This window comes from Sus scrofa, chromosome 13 (assembly GCF_054392235.1).
Source record: "Sus scrofa isolate SSC_HxYL_T2T_F1_AM1 chromosome 13, Sscrofa_HxYL_maternal_Yorkshire_Landrace_v2.0, whole genome shotgun sequence".
NCBI classification, from domain to species: Eukaryota; Metazoa; Chordata; class Mammalia; order Artiodactyla; family Suidae; genus Sus; species Sus scrofa.
In genome coordinates, this window is record NC_139395.1 from 119,627,746 (window position 1) to 119,655,366 (window position 27,621).

At 33.9% G+C, this 27,621-nt stretch overlaps 1 long non-coding RNA gene across 20 annotated transcripts in view; it reads left to right on the plus strand.

Moving 5' to 3' along the window:
- The window catches only part of LOC102166202 (uncharacterized), a 418,378-nt gene extending 397,220 nt beyond the window's left edge, over positions 1 to 21,158 (plus strand). For all 20 annotated transcript variants that reach the window (XR_014822613.1, XR_014822614.1, XR_014822622.1 and 17 more), the window contains 2 exons: positions 15,505 to 15,684; positions 17,853 to 21,158. This is a non-coding gene — a long non-coding RNA (uncharacterized LOC102166202). The remainder of the gene's footprint in view (positions 1 to 15,504; positions 15,685 to 17,852) is intronic.
- Positions 21,159 to 27,621: the final 6,463 nt, after the last annotated feature.

The following is a 27,621-nucleotide window of genomic DNA, read 5'->3' on the forward strand; positions in this document are numbered from 1 at the left end:
AGTCTGTAGAACCAAAAACAATATATTTGAGTGAAATGATGAGGTACAAGAAAACAAAGCATGATGGGAACTAAATGAATCCCTTTACAGGAAGGGACAGCACATAGGCCCCTAGACAGATTCCCCCCTCCCTTTTTTTTCCCAGAGAAAACATCTATCCTTTTTTTTTTCATACATCTTATGACAATTTAATTTTGACAGTTAAATTATTTTTTTTCAGGCCAAATTCTCATCTACTCACTTCCCACTTTGTTTCTGCTATATATTAGAGACTGTCAACTTACTTCTTTTAAGGGTCAGGGATATTTCACTGACAGCAGAGATTGGAAAAGGTTCTTTCTAGAGCTGAGTACTAAACGGACTTAGATGTGGAGAAAGCCTGCAAATGTAGCCATACCTGATATAAAAAGAGCTTGTTTATTTGATATTTTAAATTTTGAAAATTACTATTATAAGATATAAGCAATTTAAGCATCTCTAAGTTCTTTCATGGTAAATACTGTTCTCATCATTTTTAGCAAACAAAAATTCTAAGTTTAGAAGATGAGATGACTGATTCGGGTCTTACAGGCACCAAGTGAAAGGCTGGGCTCAGCTCAGTTCTTCCAAGTACTGCTCAGTTCTCCATGTGCTCCCACACATGGGTCTCTCTATCTCTAGGCAGGCAGAGGAAACGCTACCCTATAACATCCTGAATCACAATGATTTATCCTGTAAATAGCAGACTCTCCTCTCAAACTGGTGTAAATCACAAGAATTTTATTGAGTCACATAATTATGGCTCTGGTTCCATTTCTTCAGGATTCTATTGACTTCACCTTCCTTTCTCTGTTGGCTTTATTATCAGACAACTACTTTATGTTTGCAGGACGGCCATTCAGCGCCTCAGGCAACATGCTCCCACATTCACAACTAGGAAGAAAGATAAACTGTTGCTAACACAAATTACCACGGCTCCATTGGCAAAATTCTTTATACATTTTATTGATTGAAAATGGCTTAAATCAGTATACATCTGAGCCAAAGGTAGGCAAGAGAAATGAATAGACTAATCAGCTCACATTACTGGGTAGAACATAGTCCATTCCTAAAATTTCATTGCTGCTACATAATTTAGCAAGATGAGGGAAATGGAGCTTGGAATGTCCATTTCAGCAAGCACAATGAGTCCCTATGGCATGAAGCAGGCACCTTTTGGCTGATGTGCCCCTCCTTCAGCTAAAAGCATGGTGACTTCTTGGTAAAGGTGACATTTTCTATATCTCAAAGTCTTTTTTCTGTATCTCAAAAGATTTCCTTCTTTGACCGGTGTCACATTTGACCTAGGATTCATTAATTATTTTTCAATCAGACTCATTGAAAAACTATCAGCATTTAGGACCCATATTAACCACCCCAAGAATTTTTTTCCCTGTCCTATTTGTAACGAAATAGATGTCACTTTCCAAACCAAGATTAAAGCAATTTAGGAAGATATCCATGCAATTAAATTCAACAAATATTTACTGAGTAATGTCTGGGTCTAAAACACTTTGCTTCAGCACTTGGTAATGACTCACACATTTCTTTTGCACTGTGTTAATATATTTATATGTGTTTGTTGTTGCACTTGTTGACCGCTTGCTCAGTAAATAGTTTTTGTTTGTTTTTTGTTTGCTGTACCTGTCTTTATATATCTTTGAACCTAGGTTTAACCAGCCTTAGAAAACACTCTTTCTGCTCACCAATATAGTAAGCATTGTACTCTTCCTCTGACAAAAACACAGAAATCTTACTGAATAAACATAAATGTAGCATTAGAGTGTTTGGATGTATTTTCAAGAAATGGGCTTCAAGGTGAAAATCATCCACCAAAACTTGTCCTTAGCCCACCTCTTGTCCAAGCTTTGTTTCTGCACATGCACTTCACGCTTGATCCAAGGAACTTGTGTGTCAATATCAAGAATATTTCCTTGAAAAACAACCTGAACCTTTTCTTTTTACTTCCTGAAGTGGGTAAGATAGTGCATTTTGCATGTTAACAGTACAAGAATCCTTGCTACTCTTTAGCCCATGCTCTCCTTATTGCTTTGAGAGAGAAAGGGACTATAGGATTTTATTTAGATTTTTTCAGTTTCAGCCTCATCTCTAATAGAGATCTATACACTTTCACAAAGGAAGTGTGCGAAGGTAGCATTTTTTTTTGTTGTTTTGTTTTGGTGAAGAGGGGGTTATAATTTTTTAAAATATTGCCCAAATATTCCTGAACATTGCTCAGTTTTTTAAAACAATAAATAAGTGAAGATGCCCTCAAAACAAATAAAGGCCTACAGGCTAAACATGCTGTTTGCAATTTTTACTTCAAGGCTCTAGAAAGCATAAAAACAATGTATATATTGGATGGAGAAATAAACCAAACACTTTATAATCTTGGAACATTTTCCATGGTGTAAAAGCAGAGAATTTTCTTATTCCTTTCCAAATTAATTTATATTTCATAGGTCTCAAGAGAAGGAGAAAAGTTGAAACACTAATGAAGACTTTAAAAGTCCAGAAAAATAGTGTGTTTTATCAGTACAGAATTTCCCTTCTATGATTTTTAAGGAATTATTTTTTCACTTTGACCTCAATTTCATAAAGTTTGATTTGGCATTTAAACTTTAAATAAATAAACTAGCTTTACAAATAAGAAATAAAATTTTAACAAATAGGATTTTTAAATGTCAGATCTATCATGAGAGTAAATATTATTCTGTTGAAATATGAAATAGATTCTTATAGCACAAATGGGAGTAATATAAATTACTAATATATATTTTTCACCTATTATAAGCAAGCTGTTGTAGTTAAGTTTTTTTATATAGAAATTACCTAGTTAAATCCTCTCCACAATTTCATGAGGCAGTTTTAAAATTCCCATGTAATACTATTTATACATTTTTATTTTCTTAGGAGACATAATCCCCTTTTATGCAAACACACGCTTTGTTAATAATGTGTTAGTCACTAGTAGAATGGTACCAAATAAAACCCTCCCACATTATCCTGTGAGAGGATAACAAATTTTAGTACAGTGATGACCTCTGGCTTTTATTTGACTGATTAGGATTTGGAGTGAAGCATAAGAACTAATTTTTAATAATCAATTCATATGATTGTTAGATGGCACAGGGAAAGAGAGGAGACAGATGACTTGCAGAGAAAAATCTTAGCAAAGAAGAAGGAAGCCATGAAATAGAAATTTGATTAAGCTTTTTCTATGTGGCATGTAACACAAAACCTGGTCACATATCCTCACAGTATATTCAGTAAACTGTGCAATCTTGTTAAAGGGTGATCAAGTTGGATCTATTTGGTGGGTAGGATTGATATTTAGCGAATTCTTATTCTGAGCCAAATATATGACCACATTTGCTTCTCCAACCAATGTTTTAAACGGTACAACTGTTATCCTCTTTTAGATGGGGAAATTTATTCTTTGAGAGGTTTCATTGTTTATCCAAGTTTATGGGTTGGTAAACGGTAGAGTGGGGATTTAGGCCCTGTGACTCCTGAGATGACATTTTTAACTTTTGGACAATGCTGCCATTGTGAGTTGTGGTTGGAAACAAGAACTGCTCATGTGATCCTGTCAAGAGTGGTTGATAATATTTTTTTCTTTTTATTGATGATGAAACTGAAGGTTAAAGAGATTAAATAGCTAGCGCAAGATTACTTAGCTAATGTAGGGAAGGCTCCCAATTCAGTTCATATCAAATTCAAAAGCTCCTGAGTTTTTGGAGTTCCTATTGTGGCTCAGTGGAAATGAATCCAACTAGGAACCATGAGGTTGTGGGTTCAATCCCAGGCCTTGCTCACTTGCTCAGCAGGTTAAGGATCTGGCATTGCCTTGAGCTGTTGTGTAGTTTGCAGACGCTGCTCGGATCTGGCATTGCAATGGCTGTTATGTAGGCCGGCAGGTATAGCTTTGATTAGACCCCCTAGCCTGGGAACCTCCATATGCTGTGGGTCTGGCCCTAAAAAAGAAAACAAAAACAAAAACAAAAAAACTCCTGGGTTTTCCATTCACTACATTTTAGATAAACATGTTCAGTCTTTCTTAATAAAGCAACAGTGAATGAATACTTAAAATGTATTCATTGAAACTTTGGTCTGATTGACTTGATCTGGGTTAATGTATAATAGTTCCTCTAATAACAATTCTAACTAACAGCTTAAATGTGTTTGACTACTAACAGCTTAAATCCCTCTCAAGCCAGTTTTGACCAGCTTGGGAGTCAGCACTGCTCTCCTCAGCGAGCTTCTTGATGGAAAAATAAAGATTTTCATTCTTTTTGATGAATGTCTATCTGTGGTGTCATCAGTTCTGACTTTAAAACTGATGGAGGTCCATCTTGTCTCAAAAGAATGACTGCAACAGTTTCCTGTATATTTTGAAAAACTGTCATAGAAAAACAATTGCTGGAATTATATGTGGCAGTTTATAATACTAATAGAAGGCTGGAAAGCCAGGATCAGAAGTTAGGCAGCTACCAAAAGTATCTAGGTAGCAGGGGAAAGAGCTAGAATCATGCCTCAGGGACAGTCTAGTTAGGATTTTGCTGCTGGCCTTATACGACTGGGTACCTACCATTGTCTCCATACCATTGTCTCCTGAATTCTCATAGCACTGATTGCCAATGCTACATGGAAAAGTCTCCATATATCCATATCATTTGGTCACTTTTCAAGATTCAAACCTGGAGGCGTGAGTATTTAATTATCAGAGCCCTCTGCAGTCTAGTCAGCCACGAAGCAGGGAGACAGTTTAATTGGCTTCTTCTGATTTAACAATGTCTTCTATTAAGATACTCACAATTGATGATAACCTCAAAGTAGAAAGGTGGTTCTGATTCTGGGTAACATAAAACTGTGTAAAGTTATATCTTTACATATCTCTTATACAGTATTCTTTGACACAGTAACACCATTCCTAATTGATTACCATTTCTTCCCTGAGATCCTTTCTTCATTCAACATTATGATGCTATTCTATTAGAATTAACTATCTTTTGCTTTTCTTTCTTTCTCTTTCTTTCTTTCTTTCTTTCTTTCTTTCTTTCTTTCTTTCTTTCTTTCTCTTTTTCTTTCATAGTTTTCATTGATTTTCCTCTCCTTCCTAGCTCCCAAATAGAGACCTCTCAAGTTCTTCTTGTCCCCTTACTTTGCCTGTCCAATAGAGACAGACTTCATCTTCTTAACCTCAGCATTAGCCACGTGGATGGTACTAAGTCTATTCCTCTAACCCAGATATCTCTCTGTAGTTTCAGCCTTTCATCTTTATTTCCTTTCAAAATATTTACATCCAGACTCTCCCTGTAAGTTGAAAGTGAAAATGCCAGAGACCTAACCATCTTCTCCCCAGTTCAGCTCTTCTCTAAGATACCTATCTCCATAGGCTACTTTGTCTTCTAATCATCATATTTTCCACTATGGACTTTACTTACTTCTGCATGGTCTGTGTCATCAAAGACTGTCAACTGCCTCACAACCTTTTTATATTAAATTGTTATATAATTATTTTAATCAGATTGATACATGTCAGAACACATAAACCAAATTATTATAAGATTGATGCCTATCAGAACCCACTAACCCAATTAGACTTTACTGGATCTGGCTGAGAATAATTTTGACCAAAATTATTTTTTGATGAAAAAAAGTCTTTAAGGAGAAATATATAATCCCGATTTGGAAGAGATATTAGCCTGTGAGGATTTCAGAGGGTGTTAGAAATATAGCCTAGAAGAGATAAACTCACAGCTTTTCATGAATTGGAATTAACTATAATATCTTCACTTCCTTTTAAAATACTAATTTGCTTAAATAGTATATCAAATACCTCTTCTATGCCATTTTCTATCCATTCTGCATCATCTTTCTTTGGTGTTTTTGGCCATTGTCTCCAGCCTTGTCATTGTGGCTCATTAACTGACTCTGGATGGTCTTCAAATGGTGTCACATACACAAAACATGTTTTATCCTATGCCCACAACACACACCTCTTATTCCCTGCATGGGGCTTACCTCGTGATGCTGAAGTGTGAGATGTTAAGGGACATGCTCAGTGCCTACAACTTGAATGCAAGGGGAAATTTACACCCCACAGATAAATTTCAGACAGTAGTATACTAGACTACTAACAGAACAAATTATTCTCACTTCCTTCCCAATTATCATTTAAGTAGCAGTCTTTATATTTTTTAGAAGATAGTCCTAGGAGATCAAGCAAGCCGTTGTGCATATAGTCTAAGTGCATGCAATTTTGCAATACACTCTTAAGCTAGCTCTCCCTCCTCTCCTGCTGCATTCCCCTTTCCCCTAACTCAGGCTCTCTAGGTTTGCACTCCCTAATAAGGTGGAAGTCCATGATTCAGACTTGGATAAATAGGCAATCCAGGCTAATACGAGTATATTGCCTCTCCCACAAATAGCCTGAGATTATTTAGAAGAAATGGCTTAGAGAACAAAATCATTTGAAGACTGCCAAGGCTAATAAGATGGGGATGGGAGGTAGTGGGGTTGGGAAAAGTTGCTTTGGAAAGAAAATTTTGTAAGCATACTGTTTATGAGAGAAATTATGTACCTATGTTGATTAACTATAGTTGAAAGGGAACTAATCTGCCAGTGATGCCAAAGTATGGAATGTTTATGGAAGCTTTGTGTATTCAGCACCAAATTGCTTATGTTTACATTACCTTATACAGAGGCATCAAATTTGATGCCTTCATTGACTAGAGGTAATGGCAAAGTCCAGAGCTAAAGCCAGATTGCCTTTTCAGAGTAAATTTTATGTCTTCAAACTATCAATCACATGAGTGAACATAAATCAAAAAAATAGAAAAGGCAATTTCATGTAACAAAATAATTGGCAGGGAGTGGTGTCAATGTGTTCGCAAACATCATTATCCAACAAGTTTGCACATTATGAATTATCTTTGATTTATTTGCCTGGGATATGTGATGTTATTGAGATTTTAGACACATCTATTTTTTTTACCACTATCTTTTTGAAATGTTCTAAGACTGCTTACTTGTGTAAGTTAGTGAGAAAATACAATTAAATGAACTTTAATGAAAAACAATTCAGGCTTTGAAACTTGAGCATCTTCTTGTATTATATTTGAAAGATTCACTATAGTAAAAATTTAATACTTATAAATTTATGCTTATATGGAAAAGTATGTCTCTCATTTTCCTGGCTGCTAAAATTAAATATAGCACACTCTTTAAAAACTTTATATGAGAAACATAGAGTTGAATAGCTTTAAAGAACAAATGTTCTGATTTCTAGTAAAAAAAAATCTTATATAGAAAGCCATTCATAATTCCAGTCATACTGAAATACATTATTTCAATTAATCTTGGCTTTTAAAAATTAAGATTAAATTTACTCTAAAATGAAAGTATCAAGTAAATTGGACAGAAAGTAATTTTTCAAGAAAAAAAAAGGTATCCTACATTTTAAATTTCTGTCAAGTCTTTTTTTTTTTTTTCCTGTACAGCAAGGGGGTCAGGTTATCCTTACATGTATATATTGCAATTACATTTTCCCCCCACCCTTTCTTCTGTAGCAACATGAGTATCTAGACATAGTTCTCAATGCTATTCAGCAGGATCTCCTTGTAAATCTATTCTAGGTTGTGTCTGATAAGCCCAAGCTCCTGATCCCTCCCACTCCCTCCCCCTCCCATCAGGCAACCACAAGTCTCTTCTCCAAGTCCATGATTTTCTTTTCTGAGGAGATGTTCATTTGTGCTGGATATTAGATTCCAGTTATAAGTGATATCATATGGTATTTGCCTTTGTCTTTCTGGCTCATTTCACTCAGTATGAGATTCTCTAGTTCCACCCATGTTGCTGCAAATGGCATTATGTCATCCTTTTTTATGGCTGAGTAGTATTCCATTGTGTATTATATACCACTTCTTCCGAATCCAATCATCTGTCGATGGACATTTGGATTGTTTCCATGTCTTGGCTACTGTGAATAGTGCTGCAATGAACATGCGGGTGCATGTGTCTCTTTTAAGTAGAGCTTTGTCCGGATAGATGCCCAAGAGTGGGATTGCAAGTCTTAATATTAACCTTATTGAGACAGTATTTGGCTTGATAAAGGCCCCGTGTAACTTACCTTCCAGTCACGCAAAAGGTGGCATGTACTACTAGGAAAATATTTTAAATTTTATGTATTTAACAGGTAAAAATAATTGGACAAAATATAAAAAGCACCAACGCTAAAGTAAAAAAATGATAAATTGTATTTTATCAACATTTAAAATACTTTCTTACCAAAAGACAAAGAATAATCCATACACTGTGAAATATACTCAGAATACATAGATTGCAAAAAAAACTTATATCCAGAATACATACATTATCCTATAAATAAACTATATATAGATGGATAATCCAGTAAAAATAAATGACAAAAACTTGAAAAGGCATATCACAAAAGGTAAGTGAATAATCAGCAAATATATTAAAAATGATCAACATTTTTATTAATAGTCACTGAGCACATGTACAATAAAGCAACAAGATACTCTTCACACTCTAGAAATGCTAACCAAAGGGAATCAAAAACAAAAACTTAAAAATAAAATGTTATAAAGCATGTGGCCAGTTGGAACTCTCAAAAATCTCAGTTGGGAGTTATATGGAGTTAACTAGAGCTGTCAAAACAAAACACTACAAAGTGGAAGCTTAAACAACAGAAATCTCTGGTCTCAGTTTTGGAGGCTGGAAGTGTAAGTAAGAGTGTTGGCAGCATTGGTTCCTTTAAAGGGCTGTGAGAAAAGGATTTCTTTCAGGCCTCTCTCTGGCTTATAGATGGCCATCTTCATCTTATGGCATTCTTCCTCTATGTGTATGGCTCTTTCCAAATTCCTCCTTTTAATGGGGATACCAGTCATATCAGATTAGGACCCACCCAATGACTTCATTTTAACTTAACTCATTATACCTGAAACAACTCTGTTTCTAAAGAAAATTGCATTCTGAAGTAATGAGGGTTAGAACTCAACATACAGATTTTGGAGGTACACAATTCAACCCATAACAGGTAGCACAATAATGGTAAAACCACTTTGTAGAATTGCTTTAGTTAAATATATCTCTACACCACAATCCAACAATTTTACAGTTTAGATATGAACTCAAGATAAGTGAAATCATATTTTGCCCAAAAGACTTGTATAAAAATGTTTGTAACAGCTGTATTCATAATAGCTGAAAGTTGGAAATAATCCCAAATATCCATCAACTAGAAAAAGGGTTAAACAAACTATGAAATATCCATATAATTAAATATTACTCAGCAATTAAAATGAATGAAGTAATGCAACAACATGCATTATTGCAAAATCATTATGTTAAGTAGATAAGTCAGGGACAAGAGTTCAACTCCTATGATTTGATTTATGATTATGAAATTCAGGAACAAAGTTAATCTATCATATTAGAAATTTGAAAGTGGTTTCCTGAAGAATGAAAGAGAATGATTAAAAAGGCAAAAGGGAATGTTCTGAGGGATGAAAATATTCTTAGTTTTATTTTGGATGGTGATCACACTGTTATACAATTGTAAGCACTCAGCAAATTGAATACTTAACTGTAGCGTATTTTATTATGTTGATTAGAGCTAAATTACACACAAATGCATATATATATATACACTTATACAAATACATATAAATGTATGCTAACTTATACTAGAACTGACCTTGTTACTAACTTCATGTTGCTAAAATTTAAATATGAAAGAATAATATTAGGATTAAAAATGCAAATAATGGTTGACATTTTCTGCTTTAAGTTTGTTTCATAATAAAATTTTGTACCAAGAAAATAATCAGTGAACCAAAGCGAAGTTCAAGATTGTATAACAAGGGAAATTTATGACTCTTTTTAAAATTCTAACATTCAAGATTTTTCTTATTTTTCTTTGTCTTTTTGTCTTTTTAGGGCTGCACCCTTGGCATATGGATGATCCAAGGCTAGGGGTCGAATCAGAGGTGTAATTGCCGGCCTATACCAGAGCCATAGCAACACAGGATCTGAGCCACCGTCTGCAACCTACACCACAGCTCACAGCAACACTGGATCCTTAGCCCACTGGGTGAGGCCGGGGATCAAACCCACATCCTCATGCATACTAGCCAGGTTTGCTAACTGCTGAGCCATGTCCATAACTGCTTTTTTTTCTTTTTTTAGGAAAGCCTGTTTCCTATGAATTTCCCTCTAAGAACTGCTTTTGGGGTATCCCATAGATTTTGAGTGGTTGTGTTTTCATTATAATTTGTCTTTAGGCATTTTTAAATTTCCCTTTTGATTTCCTTGTTGACCCATTGGCTTTTTTGGTAGCATGTTGTTTAGTCTCCATGTAGTAAGTGTTTTTCTCATTTCTTTTCCTATGGTTGATTTCTCATTTCATACCATTGTGGCCAGAGAAGATGTTTGAAATAATGTATATACTCCTAAATTTGTTGTGGTTAGTTTTGTGCCCAAGTATGTGGGACAATCCTTTGAGAATGTTCTGTGCACACTTGAAAAGAATGTATATTCTGATTTTTTTAAATGTAATGTCATGAAAATACCAATTAAGTCTAACTTTTCTATTGTGTCATTTAGTATCTCTGTTGCCTTATTGATTTTCTGTCTAGAGGATCTGTCCATTGACGTGAGTGGTGTTTTAAAGTCTACTATTATTGTATTCCCATCACTTTCTCCTTTTATGGCTGTTAGTATTTGTTGTATACACTTGGGTGCTGCTATGTTAAGGGCATATATATATCGATGAGTGTAATATCCTCTTCTTGAATTGATCCTTTTTTCATTGAGTGGTGTCCTTCTTTTTCTTTCTTTATGGCCTTTGTTTTAAAGTCTATTTTGTCTGATATGAGTATTGCAACCCCTGCTTTCCTGTCTTTTCCATTCCTCACTTTCAATTTATATGTGTCCTTTGCCCTAAGGTGAGTCTCTTGTAGACAGCATATTGTAGGCTCTTGTTTTTTTTACTCCAGTCTGCCACTCTATGTCTTTTGACTGGAACATTCAGTCCATTGACATTTAAAGTGACATAAACCAAGAGCTGGTTCTTTGAAAGGGTAAACAAAATAGACAAACCTCTGGTCAGATTCTCCATGAAGAGGAGAGAAAGAACTCAAACAAAATAGGAAATGAAAAAGGAGAAATTTCAACAGATACTGCAGAAAAAAAAATAATAAGAGAATACTATGAATAATTATATGCCCACAGATTTAACAAGCTAGAAGAAATGTATCACTTTCTAGAGCCTACCAAAAATGAATCAATAAGAAGTAGATCAATTGAACAGACCCATCACTAGAAATGAAATTAGATATGTATAAAATGTTTTTATTTTATTTTAAAGTCCAGAACCAGATGGCTTCACAAGTGAATTCTACTAAACATACATATAAGAACTTATACCCATCCCTCTTAGAGTTTTTCAAAAGGTTTAAGAAAAAAAGAATAATCCCAAAGACATTCTATGAAGCCACCATCACCCTAATACCAAAACCAAAGATACTACCAAAAAAGAAAGTTATAAGCCAATATTTTTGATGAATATAGATGCAAAAATTCTCAAGAAAATTTTAGCCAGCTGAATTCAACAACATATAAAAAAGATCATACACCACAACTAAGTGGGATTCATCCCAATTTCACAAGGATGGCTCAACATATGCAAGTCAATTTCAATTAATGTCATAGACCACATTAACAAAAGAAAAGTAAAAAAACACATGATCATCTCAATAAATGCAGAAAAAGCATTTAATAAAATCCAACATCCATTTATGATAAAAACTCTTACCAAAGTGGGTATAGAGCATACATACCTAAACAAAATAAAAGCCATTTCTGACAAACCCACAGTCAGTATAATACTCAACAAGAAAAGCTGAAATCCTTCCCACTAAAATCTGGAACAAGACAAGGATGCCCACTCTCACCACTTTTATTCCACATAGTATTGGAAATCCTAGCCACAGAAAATCCTAGACAAACAAAATAAATAAAAGGTATCCAAATTGGAAGGCAAGAGGTAAATTTGCCACCCTATACAAATGCCATATGTAGAAAACCCTAAGGACTCCACACAAAAACTACTTGAATTGATCAAATTCAGCAAAGGAGCCAGAATACAAGATCAACATTCAGAAATTGGTTGCATTTCTATATACTAACAATAAAATATTAGAAAAATAATCTAAAAATACAATACCTTTTAAAATCATATCCAAAAAGATTAAATACCTAGGAATAAACCTGACCAAGGAGGATGAAAGACTTACATGCTGAGAACTATAAAACATTAATCAAGGTAATTAAAGAGGATTCAAATAAATGGAAAGATATTCCATGCTCTTGGATTTGAAGAATTAATATCTAAAAATGTCCATACTACCCAAAGCAATCTACAGATTCAATGCCCCTATCAAATTACCCATGACATTTTTCACGGAACTAGAACAAATAATCCAAAAATTTATATGGAACCATGAAAGACCCAGAATTGCCAAAGAAATCCTGAGGGGGAAAAAACCAAGAAGGAGGCCTAACTCTTCCAGACTTCAGACAATATTACAAAGCTACAGTCATCAAGAGAGTGTGGGTGCAAAAACAGACATACAGACCACCAGAACAGAAATAGAGAACCTAAAAATAAACCCAGACACCTGTGATCAACCAAACTTTGACAAAGGAGTCAAGAATATAAAATGGGAAAAAGACAGTCTCTTCAGCAAGTGATGCTGGGAAACCTGGACAGCTGCATGTAAATCAATGAAACTGGAACACACTGTCACACCATGCACAAAAATAAACTCATATGGCTTAATGACTTAAATATAAGACAAGGTGCCATAAAACTCCTAGAAGAGAACATAGACAAAACATTCTTTGACATCAACTGTACAAATGTTTTCTTATGTCTGTCTCCAAAGGCAAAAGAAATAAAAACAAAAATAAATCAATGGGACCTAATCAAATATACAAGCTTTTGCACAACAAAGGAAACCATTAAAAAAAACAAAAAGACACCCTACTGAATGGGAGAAAATAGTTTCAAATGATGTAACCAACAAGGGCTTAATCTCCAAAATATACAAACAACTGACTCAACTCAACAGCAAAAAAAAAAACAAACAACCAAATTGAAAATGGGCAGAAGACCTGAATAGACATTTCTCCAAAGAAGACATACAAATGGCCTACAGGCACATAAAAAATGTTCAACACCACTAATTATATAGAAATGCAAATCAAAACTACAGTGAAGTACCACCTCTCACCAGTCAGAATGGCCATTGTTAATACGTTATATCAAGATAGGGTGGGTTATACTGTGGCCACAAATTGCTCCATATTCTCAGTGGCTAAATTTAAGAAAGTTTATTTCTACTTGGTGACCATGACCAATAAGGGTTTCATCAGAGACACTTGGTGCAGTCTTTCCCAGTCACAACTGCAGGGGGAGTGAGACTGCGTGGTCTTTGGCAGTCAGAAAGTGAGGTATCTGGCTTCCACCTACAGATCATCAGCCAGAATTAGTTACATGGCTATGTTCCACTTGAAGGAGAGCATATGTGTAATCTTCAATATCCATGAAGGTGACAGAGATCAGATATTACTGAACAGTGATAACATCGTGCATACACAGATGATGAGAAAGACAGATTCTGGGGACATTTGAAATTACAGATGTTTCTTTCCAAACCAGAAAAGAGGAAGAAATATACTTGGCTTATATTGTTAGAAAGCCCTCGATTTACTGATATTAGCAAATCATTTATCAACAAATTTTTAATGATTTGAATAATGCCTCCTAAACTCCCACTAAAATGTCAACTGCTTACAACTACAGGACAAATTTTAAAAGAATGAAATAGAATGTACAATGTGTAGTAGTCTTTCTTTGGTTCATCTGAAGACTCTGTTGTTCAAGTGTTTTAATGATCACAGCCCCTGAAAGTTTAATTTGCTAATTTGCAGATAAGAAATTTCAAGGTCTTTTCTTTCTTGCTTAAACTGCTCCTAATCAAACATGAAGAACACTAACTTTAATTGAAAGGAAAGAAAAGGAAAAAAAAATTTCACCAGCCATTAGGGTGGTTTTACTTCTCCATGTTTGCATTTCAGCCCTTGTCCATTGATAGGCATAATTTTTTTTTACATATTATTAGACACAGCATAAATGTAGTTAATGCTTTTTCTTTTTCACCTACAGATATATTTCTAAGCATTTTCAATGCATTTTGCCATATATTTAGGCAGAATATGTACTGTGATGTTTCTGAATCCATAAAAAAATCAAATTATAAGGCACTATGGCAAAGATGGTTAGTTTTATATCCCAGTATCATCCCTTATCCTTAGAAAGTTAAAAATATACATACTTAGGGAAGCAAACTATCTAGCAAATATAATACAGGTAAGAATTATATTTCTCAACCTCCCATGGATTAGGGCTATTAAGTTTGACAAATAAGAAGTAAGAACTTTTCATATGGTATTTCTGCTTATGATCTTTAAGCAGGAATGATCACTTCCTTTATTTTTTTCCTCATTTGGAATTTAGACGTGATGGGAAAGTTTGAGAAAATCATCTAAGAATATGAAACTAGAATAAACCTAGGTTCTGGAAGAGAAGACCTGGATTGAAATACCTGGAGAGATAAACAACTTGTTTGTCCATTATTTATTGTGTTTGGTTTCAATTTAGTTTTGCTTTGTCACATGTTGCTGAAACTAACACTAACAAATATAGATTCATTAAACTTCACCAGCAAAAAAAAAAAAAAAAAAAAAAAAAAAAAATCTAAGGAAACTTTGTAAGCTTGGATTGTTTGTAAGTTTGGATTGTTTCTCCAAATAAGTATTTATTTCCCTATGTGATAAAAAGATATAGATATAGATGGATAGCTAGCTATAGGTACCTTTTAACTATTATTTTAGTAGCTATTTTTATCTATGTAGATAGACGTTGATGTAGATATAGATACATACATATGCACATTTATCCTGATTTTAGTAGCATTATACAATATCTATTTATATGTTTTGAGTGCTAAGAAGAGTATCAAACTTTTACTTTCTTCTATTCTCTCTCCCTTCTTAAGCTTCTTAATTTCATTGTTACATTTATTTTTCTAACATTCCTTTGATATGACTACTTACATGTTTATTTCTTGATTTTTCAAGTTTATTCAATACTTGTTAATTCTCCACAAAGTAATCTGAGATAATTAATAGAATTCCATTAACTATTATTCTCCACTCCACCTCCTGGTTTTTGCTTTATTATGACATATGTCTATGTTATTATGACATATATATGTATATAACATATATAAATATTTAATGTCTGTAACTACATTTTATATAGTTTTATATATGAATGATTTCAATACTGATCATTGTTCTTTCATCATGACTTATTTTATTTTGAATTGCCAGGATATTCCTAGTAGTCATATCTAAAATGGCTTTTATGCTTGGAAATATTGTCCTGCTTCCTCTATACTTGAACATGTTTGAATGGGCACAAGCTTTCTTGGGCATTCACAATTTCACAGTCATTGCTCCATTGTCATCTGGGATTTACTACAGAGCATCCTTGCTCTGGAGAACCTTGAGGTATGGCTTCCTTTATTTCTCTCTCTAAATGTTTTAAGTTTTTTATCCTTGAAATTCAATTTTCTCTCAGGACAGATGACTTTGAATTGGTTCTCCCCAAGTTAGGGAGAGTGCTTTCAATCTCAGAAAATTTAATTCTTCCTTAACTTCAGGGAAAATTCACACAATTTTTTGTCAAGTTTTTCTCCATACTGTTTATGTTTGATATGCCACGAGCATCATTTTCTTTAACCTGGGTCAGTTTCTTTTTTAAATCTTTTAATGATAATTCTAAAATATAAAATGATACTTGATTATTGATTTATGTTCACAGGTAAAGGAACAGTTTGTTTTATGTTAGTAATTTGACTTCATTTCCTCCAAAATTTAAAAAGGTTAGGGTAAACAGAATTTAACCTAAACAGTTTGCATTCACAACTTTTTCTCATGGTCTGAGAAAAGTGTCAGGTAATTTGAGGGGGGAGAGAGGTATTTGCTTAGTAAAAATTGCCTTATTCTATCTTTACATGTAATAGATAATTTGATTGGACATATAATTCTGGGGGAAAATTATTTTCCCCCAGAATTTGGAAGACTTTACTTAATTTTCTTTAGCTTCTAGTGTTGCTGTTGGAAAGTCTCATGTCTTTCTGTCTATGGATCCTTGGTATGAATGATTAATACTGTTATTTCGCTCTGAAAGATTTCAGAGTAATTTCTTTATTCTTTGTACTCTAAGATTTCAGGATGATAATATTGATATTGATGTTCTTTCATTTATTTTGTTCAGCAATCGGTGATCCTTTGCAATCTGGAAATTCATGTCTCTCAGTTCTCAGGATATTTTAACATTTTTTTTGCATTTTCCTCTCCTCTATCTTAATTTATCTTTCTGGAACCGCTCTTATTTGTAGTTGGAATATCTGAAATAGTTTGTAGAAACATTACTCTTAGTCTCCTAATTTTTGATTTTCTTTGCTTTCTTTTCTAGAAGATCCTTCCACTTTATCTTTTTTCCCTTTCATTTATGCTATAAAAGTATGGGTTTCTCAGAGCCTTTTTTTGGTTACTTGAGTTGCTTCATATGTAATCTTGTTATTATTATTATTTGCTTTTTGGGGCCACACCTGAGGCATTTGAAGTTCCCAGGCTAGGGGTTGAATCGGAGCTACAGCTGTCGGCCTGCACCACAGCTACAGCAACTACTTCTTTAAAAGACTTTCAAACTATTCTGATTTAGTTTAGCTTCACTCTGCCCCACATCAACTACCACTACCCCCACTTCCCCACAGGGCCCCACGACCACTCCCCAGCCTCCCTTTTCAGAGCAATACCAGATACTAACAATCCTTTAGCCTTTAGATCTCTGTAGTATAAACTGGGTTGGTTTATTGTTAACACCACGGCTTTAGAATTGAGCTTTAAGATTTGACTTCCTTGGGTATATTAACTTACCATTCATAAATCTGTCTACATCTCTTAAAATTGTTTTGATATTTCCTCTCCTGTTAGCTGTGTCCTTTTAGTTGCTTTGTGACTTAAATTTTAATAGCTTTGGGGATGGAGCAAATATAAACATATGCCTTCATTCTACATTCTTTTTCTAGATAGCCTCTTTCAATTTTTGATAAAAATGATTATCAAGTATTTTTCAAAATCTTAATTTTTAGTTATTGCTCTTATGTGTAAAATGTAAGCAAAATTTTAAAAGGGAGAAAATGTTAAATATAAATAAGCTGCCAAGATAATAAGAGGAGAAGAGAAAGAACCTGCTTAATAGGAAGACATGCGAGTTTTTCTCTGCTTGAAGGTGACGATTATGTGGCCTATTATTAGTAATAGCCATAGTAAGATAAACTAAATTCTTTGTGGTCTTATTTATATTTTAAAATAAATGTTTAATTATCTGGCTGAATTAAGCTCAAAGAAGTGATGTAAACTGTTCTGATCTAAGTTAAGAAAAATCTTTAAAACTTCCAAATAATACAATGATACTTCATGGGTATTAAAATAAGCAGTGTCTTAAGTCTCTTGTCTACATGCTTGTTTATGAAAAGCTCAAGAGAAAATGCTCTGAGTTGATCACAATCTATTTTGTTTTTTCCTCCCCTTCTCCTTCTCCCCTTCCCATTTCCCCTTTCCCTCTCTCTTCTCCTTCTCTCAACCTCTCTGAGTCTTTTCTTTCTCAGACATGTGTTCGCATCTGAATGTGAGTGCAAGTAGAATGTAAGAAGGAAAGAAGAAACAGAATGTTATGGATTTGAAACTTCTTGATAAAACACAGCTGCTCATGTTGGAGGACATTTTACTGCAAACATAAATTCCCACAAGCAGCACCTGGAATCCAATAGTTTTCAAGACTGTGCTGTGAACATTCTAACTGAATATTTAACAACTGTGGTAAATGTCAATTATGTAAGTGGTAAAATGATATACTCTAGATTTATGTAGTACAAACTAAAGTCATAGTGGGAAAAAAATTTCACATAAATAATTACTTGATGAATTTTTGACTTCTTACATGCAACATTCTAAGCAACTCAGTAAATATAAATGCAAAGCCCTATTTTCTATCAGAGAATAATTTATAAATACAGTTGGAATAGAAACTGACAATATACTGCAGAAGTTAATAATGAAATTTGCAGTTTTCTTACCACAAAATTATATTATGGATATGATACCACTTTCTCCCTGTAAACTATCTGCTCCTCCTCTTCCCTCTCACCTGCCCCTCAAAATTGAAAGAAGTTGAGGATCCATGCTTTATGATGCTAACTATCTGGAATAGAATTGAAATATTCAGTTGAAATTCTAAATGATTAACAATAGTTGGGTGCTTTTTTGTTGAGTACTCCGAACCCATCATTTTTAAAGATTTTAGTTTTCATTTGAGGATTGTTCTAAAACATCTCATTACTCTATTCAAAAGTGAATCATTAACTGTTTCTTCTTTTGTTGTTGTTAGCAAATATACACATATGGCCCAGATTCCTATTTAGTTTCATCGTTAATCATATTTCCAAGTTCATAATAGGTAGGACTAGGAGTGTCCTCTTTGAAAATATATGTGGTTAGAAGGTGACAGCTTTTTCAAACCACAAATTGACCCACCCTTCAAGATTGGTAAATTCCTCCAAGTATGTAGTCCCCTTTACCAAAGTCTTTTAACTTCCCAACTTTAGAAGCACTGCATTAAAAAATCAATTGTGCACAAGAAAAGTATCCTATACCATGAAAAAAAAGAAGTTATATATTGCTTCAAAGTTAACTTCAATCTTGCATATATTATAAGGCATAGAACATGATGGTTATGTTCAAAACATCATTTGTCCAGACGCAATTATTGATTGCCAAAAATACAGTGTTATGCATGCAAACATCACATATTTTCAACTTTTAACAGTACGAAAACACTTTTGGGTAATTGCGTCTCTAAGTCATTAAGCAAATAATATTAGGCTCTGAGCATTTATGTAATTGATTGTATCTTTTAAAAGATATAATGATGGAGCAACATGAAAGGAATCTGAAACTGTAGAAAAAATGACATACTTAAAGATTGGATAAAATTAATCATTAGTTTACACAACCGCATTAGTTTAAATTGATTGCTAATTATATACCAGGCACTGTTCTAGGTGTTTTATGTGACTTAACCGATTTACTTCTCAAAGAAATTCTATGATAATTTACTTCTCAGAGCAATTGTTTGACATTATTATTATTTTCTTCATATTAGTAGTGAAATATACGGCTAGGTTAAGGCAATAGATGAGATATTAGGAGAGCTTCCATCCAATTGTGGTCTTGCTTTTGGTCTAGGCACATGCTGAATTGCTTCTAAAATGAGAATCTGTGCCAAGGAGACTTGAATTTATCTTTCATTTCTAAAAAGCTACAGGTTTTACGCTTTTCTATTTTATGGATTGAGTGAAAAATAAGTTATCTAATTTAGGCAATTTCTTTTTTATTCAGACTTCATAGACTGTACCTCAGTTTTTTCAAATTGCTCACATGATTGTAATAATAACCCTTCTCAGAGGATTGGTTGGAAAAGTAATGAGTTACTATAATGAATTAATGCAAGTAAACATTTAGAATAGTGCTTCATCTGCAGCAAGCACTCAAAAAATTTGAGCTAATATTATTTTTGATGAATATTAGTATTTAAAATTTTTTTATTATTCTGTAATTTTTAAAGATATTTTATTGTATATTTTCCAGCAAGTCTCTCTTAATGCTTTTGAGTCAAATTATTTAACTGTTAACAATAATAGTAAACAATTGTTAATTGTAAATTGGTAACACAGTCTTAATATCTTAGTATTTTGATGTTATCCATTACCATCGCTCAATACTATTGGATTGTTTACTTCTTATTTCATCTAGCACTTAGGCTATTTTTTACTTCAAATATAATCTTTCCTTATAAGAAGGTTTACTTCTTTTCCTCCTCAACATTCCTTTGAGATGGCTAATTTAGAATACTCAGAGACATTTTATTTATAATTAATCTAAAATTCTCTTGCTCTCAAACGTCCCCCAGTCTGATCTCAAAACATTTTCATGTTGCTTTTATCCACTTATATTAGGTCTGCCTTCCCCAACCTTTCACAGCTGGATCTCTTATAAAAATTCAATCCTGCCTAATTTTCTAATTCACTTTTAACCAGATTAGAAAATTGTATATGTATATCAATGCCTCAGATTCACGTATGACAAGACCAAATATCTAAATAACCTGTAACTACCTAATTAAGAATGAGATTTGGTAACCAATGAAAATTTCAAAACTCTATTTTCTCCAAAAAAGTAATCTTCTAATATACTTACTTATATGCCTCCAAAAGGTTTTTTTTTTTAGTTATATATATATCTTCACATATTTGTAAATTCATTAAAGTTTAAATAGTGTGAAAGTGTGCAATTTCCTACATTATGTAAATTTTGCCATTCAAAACTAAAACTCTTTGCCACTCTTGCAAATATATCCATTGAACTTGAAATACCATATTAATTCAATACCTAATATTATTTATTTAAAAATATAAATGATAAAGAATGTAAGTTTATCACTGTTTCCTTTTCTCCTTAAACTCTCATTTCTATTCCATTTCCTGCATTCAGAATTCACCCATTATATAGTATGGTTATGCTTAAAAGTGTTTTACTGATCACCATCATACTTGTCTGTATCAAAAAATATGTTTATTTAAATTTATTTCATTATAAGCTTTCACATTAACATATTTTAAAAATATTTTATTAAAACTGTCTAACTGCAGATTTGGTTAATTCTATTTGAAAAATAATGACTATCGTATAACTTCAATGGCAGAGGCATTTCTCTTTGACAAATAATCTGTAACATCAGACTAAGTTTTTACCAAGAAAAATATGACTTCATATATCTAAGATTACCACTTGACTTCTAAATTTTAATTCTGTGATGGATGGATGAATCGCTAGCTTAATAAAGACATAGAGCCTTATTAAGAATTTGTTGTCTGGAGGAAAAGAGGCAATGTTTTTATCAATATTTTTTATCAATGCTTCCCTTTTATCTCATGAGTATCTCCTCAATAAAAATACATTTTTCAAAAATAACTGGAGAGAGGCAGTGTGGAGTAAGGAAAAAATATACAATGAAAATTTTCATTTTACTTAGGTTTTACTCTACAAAATAAGTTAGAAAAATTTCATCATTAGTCAAAACACACCGTTCCTAAAGCCATGTTTCAAGTTACTAAGATGGACAAGGACATGAAACTCTGTGTATGCTTTGTCTTCCTTTGTCTATAGCAGGAATTGGTGATACCAATTATTTATTTTTGGGGTTTTTTGTTTGTTGTCTTTTGTCTTTTTGCCTTTTAGGGCCGCGCCGGTGGCATGTGGAGGTTCCAGGTTAGGGGTCCAACCGGAACTGTAGCTGCAGGCCTACACCAGAGCTACAGGAACGCGGGATCCAAGCCACTTCTGTGCCCTACACTGCACACAGCTCATGGCAACCCTGGATCCTTAACCCATTGAGAAAGGCCAGGGATTGAACCTGCATCATCATGGATGCTACTCAGGTTTGTTAACCGCTGAGCCTTGACAGGAACTCCAAATGCTTTGAATTCTTCATATAGCTAGTTGACCTACTGGCTTTGACACTTTGGGGCAGTGCAACATGGTAAGATTAACAACTGTGAAAGAAAAGATGGCTAAGAAAAACAGGGTGATAACATCAACTAATATCTCCTCAGGAAAACAAATTTTAAGGAATGTATGTGTGTACAAGTTTTGGAATTTGCTTCTCTTAAAACCATCCGTGCCCATGTCCCCATTAGATAATATTTGTGAGCTGTGGAGATTGTATAGTTCAGCTGGAAGACCATTGTTTTAAAACAAAGATCCTAAATATTGATGTACATAGCAGCCAGGCAGGTAGGGTAAGTGCTTTAAGTCTTCATGGTCTTAATAACAGTATGAAGAAGATGCCTTAATAAGATAATGCATTTTGTTCACCATTCAGAAATAAGAAGCCAATTATGCAGTTGGGTTTTTCAAAGTTAAAATTCTAGGTTTTTTTCTTAATATTAAATATTCTAATTTCTAACTATTGGGAACTCATTCAATATTGAATTAAAACATTGCATAGGCTAAATGAAACATATCTGCAGGTAAAAATCTATCTCAGAATTTTCTATTTGTTTGTCTCATCCTTTCTCTTCATGTTCTCTTCCAATTACTTGAGTTATACTTTGATTTTTCTTATTAATATTCCAACGCATTGCTGCGATTAGAGACTGGCCTTACTATGGCATACACATCTGGTTTCTTCTTGACATTGCTCACTGAAGTTGAAATTCTACTTTTCTGTCTCCCTACTTGAAGTCCATGCGTGAATGGACAGATCATCTGGGATAATGCATTTCTAGGCATTTGTCTTAAAGATAACAGGCTGTGTGTGATCCTTTACTATTTCCTAACACTTTTAATTTGGAAGATTTGTTTCTCTTTAATGCCAAAAAGTCTTCCAAAAATAATGTCTGAAGTTGTTTCGCCTTTGCAAATGCTATACATTCAACCATCCCATGGCTTGAAAAATGGTCCAGCCTCTGATTTTCTTAGTAACATTCTATCAGCAATCACTTTTGCCTCTTTTTTTCTATTTCCAGCTGACTCTGCTGCTGTGAACACCAAAATCTATCTCCTAGGTCATCTCCCATTTAGAAACACCAGTTTCTTTGGATTTCCCTTCCCCATGTCCTATGCAAGTGTTCTACTTATTGTCATTTGCACCCTTTGTCATTTACCATTTTGGAGTGGACTTTTCCTTTAAGTTCTTCCTGTATTCTTACTACTTTCCAACACTTAATTCTATTTTCATAGAGATAGTCTCTAAGTATCTCTTTTTCCTTCTCTTTTTCTTTTCCCTTTTTTTTTTTTTTGCTTCAGCACTTTATCCCAAGTCACACTCTGTTTTTTTGAAAACCTATAATATCACTAAATTCACACTACAAAATCAATTACATTGTCTTGAAGTATTAGTATTTATTATTTTATGTATTTTCACCAATTATATTTTAAAGTTTTCAAAAGCCAAGCTTGTAATTTGACTCAAAAAATTGATTTAGAAATTATCAGTAACAGATCTATATGAGTAGTCAATGAAAGTCTATTGTTTAACTCATCCTGGCTTCACATACAGATGCTAAAGAGGTAAACATACATTAAGTGGTAGAGTTAGAATGCAATGTCTATGTTATAAAATTAGTCAATGCATAATATTTGTGAAAGTACTTAGAATTGAATTTTATTAATTAATTGATTTTGTTATTTTCTATTTTTGCATTGTGTCTTCTTACTTTTCTTTGAATTCTGTGGGATTATATGTCCTTTTTCAGTCACAACATTTAGATACTTTAAATCACATCCTAAATGTCATTTAGCAACTTGGGAGAAATGAAAAAAGCGAAATCACTTCTCAAGGGAAAAAAGAGCTGTGAGATAGTCAAAAAAGAAAAAAATAATCTTTAAATCTCTAATATTTACCAATTCTATACGAGACTCTTCTCAGGAAGGACGCTTACACAAAATGTGTGTATCAGAAAAGTAAACTTTGGTTCCTTCATTGTTAGGTAGAGATAAGTTTCAGTATGCCTTGGAATAAATTCAATCTAATCTCTGTTTCTCATACACTTCTTTCTTTTTTTAACTGTGGAATATTTCTCTGGGTTCTCACTAGTTTGTTATTCTCACTCATAATATCACTGAGATTTTTCTCATGTATTCTTCACATTGAATAGTTAAAGGAAAGAAGCAATGCATATTGAGGGAACAGTGCTGACTGGCTTCATCTTTAAACTTGTATTACATTTACAAACTCTCTGCTTCATCTAATGCTAGTGTCCATTCAACTCTACAGCCAGAGAGCCCTCCAAGGTGACACAGAGAAATCAATCTTCTTACATATTTGTGCTATGGTTACATTCATAATTATATAGAGTAATTAAGAAATTTGATGGAGAAAACTATTTTAATGCATAAAATCTTGTGAAAGTGATCAAAATTAGAATTGGAATTCCTTTGAGCTGTAGGAATGCTGGCTTGGGGGTATATTTGCCTTTACAAAAGCTATACAATTATAATAAACTTATCAATTAATGTAAGTACATCAACATTCTTATACTCCATGGACTCTTCTACCAATGGCAGACTCAACATCTAGGAACTAACCACCCAATGTCAATGTTTCCAACAGAGTTAATTTCTCAGTGTATAATTTACTGCCTGTTAAAGGAATCTGGTATTAATTATAAAATAGATTTCATGGAGTTTCTGTCGTGGCTCAGCGGAAACAAATCTGACTAGTATCTATGAGGACACAGGTTTGATCCCTGGCCTCGCTCGGTGGGTTACGGATCTGCTACTGCTGTGAACTGTGGTGTAGGTTGCAGACACAGCTCAGATCTGGTGTAGCTGTGGTGTAGGCTGGCGGCTAGAGCTCTGATTAGACCCCTAGCCTGGGAACCTCCATATGCCACAGGAATGGCCCTAGAAAGACAAAAAAAAAAAAAAATAGATTTCACTATTAATATCAGAATTTCTTTTGGATTTGTGTTGTCTTCAGCTCAAACTGTTCTCTCCTGTACACTTATACATGGTATGGTAATCTGTTAACAATAAAGATTCTGATCAGCTGATTTCTGGGTGTCAACATTTTCACTTTCCTTTAATGAAACAAGTTTTATGTTGCAGAAAAAATATTTCCCATGTGAAAGCTTACTCAAGCATATTCTGCATCTGTACATCAATAGCTCCTCTGGTTTAAATTGAAATCACAGATTTTTTTGAAGATGAAATACAAGCTTATGCCATAAAAAAGTTGAATAGCTGGACCATAATGGATCAGTAATGAGTCATTAGTGGCTAAGGTGAGGGAGAAATTGGTGTAAAGTAAAAAATGGCTTTGCAGCACATGCAACATTCAGCAAGAATCAAATGTCAATGGGAATCCAGGTGCCAAGGCTTCCTGCAAGTTTACAAACTAGGCAGAAGAACACAAACAATTTACACCTTGTAGTAGAGAATAAAACTAAATGCTTAAATCCCCAATTCTCATTAAGCATAAGCCTCTCAGGTGGTAGAGAAAGCAGTATAAACAGTTAATAAATTGTGTAGCATACTGATTACTCTCGGCTCTTTTTTAAGTCAGGCATATAATCATATTCTAAAACAGTCGAAAAAGTTGCCAGCAGAGCTTCTTATTTCTTGGAAATTGGTCCTCTTTTCTGAAAGGTTAAGCAGAGACCTTAAATTCTCTGACAGGGCCCTATATGTCTCATTCTGAGAAGCATTTAGAATGCTCAAGAAATATCTGTTAAAAGCAAGAATATTTTTAAAAACTAATTTACAACCAGGATAGTAGAGTGCTGTTCATTTAGAAAAGATGTAAGCTGTGAAACTGGAGCAGGATTCTGGAGGGTCCTGCTGGGTCATGTGATACCTTTTATTTTCTGGATGGTAGAGAGGTCTAAGGGATCTAAAAGAAGAAAGTAGAAGAGACAGTTTGGGAAGCAGAGAGACACTCAGGGCCCAGAGAAGCAACTATTTGCTATCCAGGAAGTAATTCTATATTTTAATCACCAATATTGGCTTATCATGGCATAATGGCTGAATGTCAGCCCTGATTGAATGACTGATATACTTCAGCAAGACTGCAACATTTGCCAAGAGAGTATTTGCTAAGACTGTTATCACTACATGACATGCATCGCCAGATGTACTCAATGGGACTGATGCTTTTCATTTTCAGTAGACATTTCTTTTTTTCTGTTCACAGATTACAACATAAAGAGTTAGTCAAGTTATGTGACAATTTATAGAACTCACAAGTGGCAAGGCAGAACTTCAGCACCTAAGATATTTTGCCAGACTCAGTGCTTATTGAACTACCTCAGGTGGAGAATAAAAGGCCCAACTCCTTAACAGAACATGACATAAGAATTCCAAGTCTAAGTTGAAACCTTAGGAGGGAATGGAGGACCGCTCAGGTTTGGGGGCACAAGAAAAAGGATTTTCTTGGAAACCCTTGTAACACTTTGTCCTTTATAATTCTAAAAAATAAAACTTCAGAAGTCGCCTTGTGGCTCAGTGGATTAAGGATCTGGTGTTACCACTGCAGCAACAGTGCAGGTTGCTGCTGTGGCAAGGGTTCAATCCCTGGCCAAGGAACTTTCACATGCCAGGAGCATGGCCAAAAAATAAAAAAAATAAAAAATAAAATCTTCAAATATTATTATTCAGTAAAATATATTGTGTCAAATATTTAAATAAGCCTTTGTTACGGCAGTTTGTTCTGGGAAAGTCATATGCTCTGGACAGTGAATAAAGTGAGCACTTACTGAGTTCACCTGGGAGTTCTGTGAGGTCAGTGGCAGAACCAGGCTGCCCCTGGGCAAGTCCTAACTACAGCCATCATCAGGTCTGGGATTAGGAGACACAGGGCTTAATCTCTCTGAGCCTCAGTTCCTCATCTGTTATACAGAAATATTTCTTTTTGTTCAGTTGCTGTGAAAATTTCATAAGATGATTTATATTTGGAGGTTGGCACTGTGACTGGCAAAAAAAAATCCTTACAATAGCTATTTTTACATAATGAAAAGGAAAAGAAAAAGTCTTATCTTCAGAGCCTTAGCAGATGCTCTAGAAATATTTGCAGAGTGGATATTTGAGAAATGTTTGTGGAATGAGCGAGCTATGAGTGACATCATGAAAGTAATTTCCTCCTTGACTTTTTTTCTATTTTTTAGTATAACTTTCCACTCATACAATTATTCATTAACATCAGTATCACATGATTTTTTATTTTTTTTCTTGTTGATGTGTATTTCTGGAGTGCTTTGCATAGGATCCTAGAAGACAATAGGCTTCAAGACTGTGACAGACCATAAAATATAATAATAAGTGGTAAATTCTAAATTTGCTTCACTTTTATAGATGAACCTGTAAAACATATAAATCAAAATATAATGTTGCGTAACATACTCTATTATGACAGAATAAATAAGCTAAAGACAATTAAATCATAGCACGCAGTAATATTTAGTGTTTGTTCTATGATATACAAAACAAGTGCTCTGAGGTATCAGGAAATATAAGGCATGATCTAAGCCTTTAGGATTTCCACTCTAAGTCACAGGCAAGACATTCTTATTTCTTTACTCATGTATGTATACATTCATTCAGTTAATCTACAAATGTTTACTGGACACTTGCAATTCACACTCTAAGCACAGATACACTGATACTACAATAATAGCAAAACAATGTCCTTGCTTTCAAGGCACTCCCAGTCTTTTTTTTTTTTTTTTTTTTGTCTTTTTAGGGCCACACCTGTGGCATTTGGAAGTTCCTAGGCTAGGGGTCCAATCAGAGCTATAGCTTCTAGCCTACACCACAGCCACA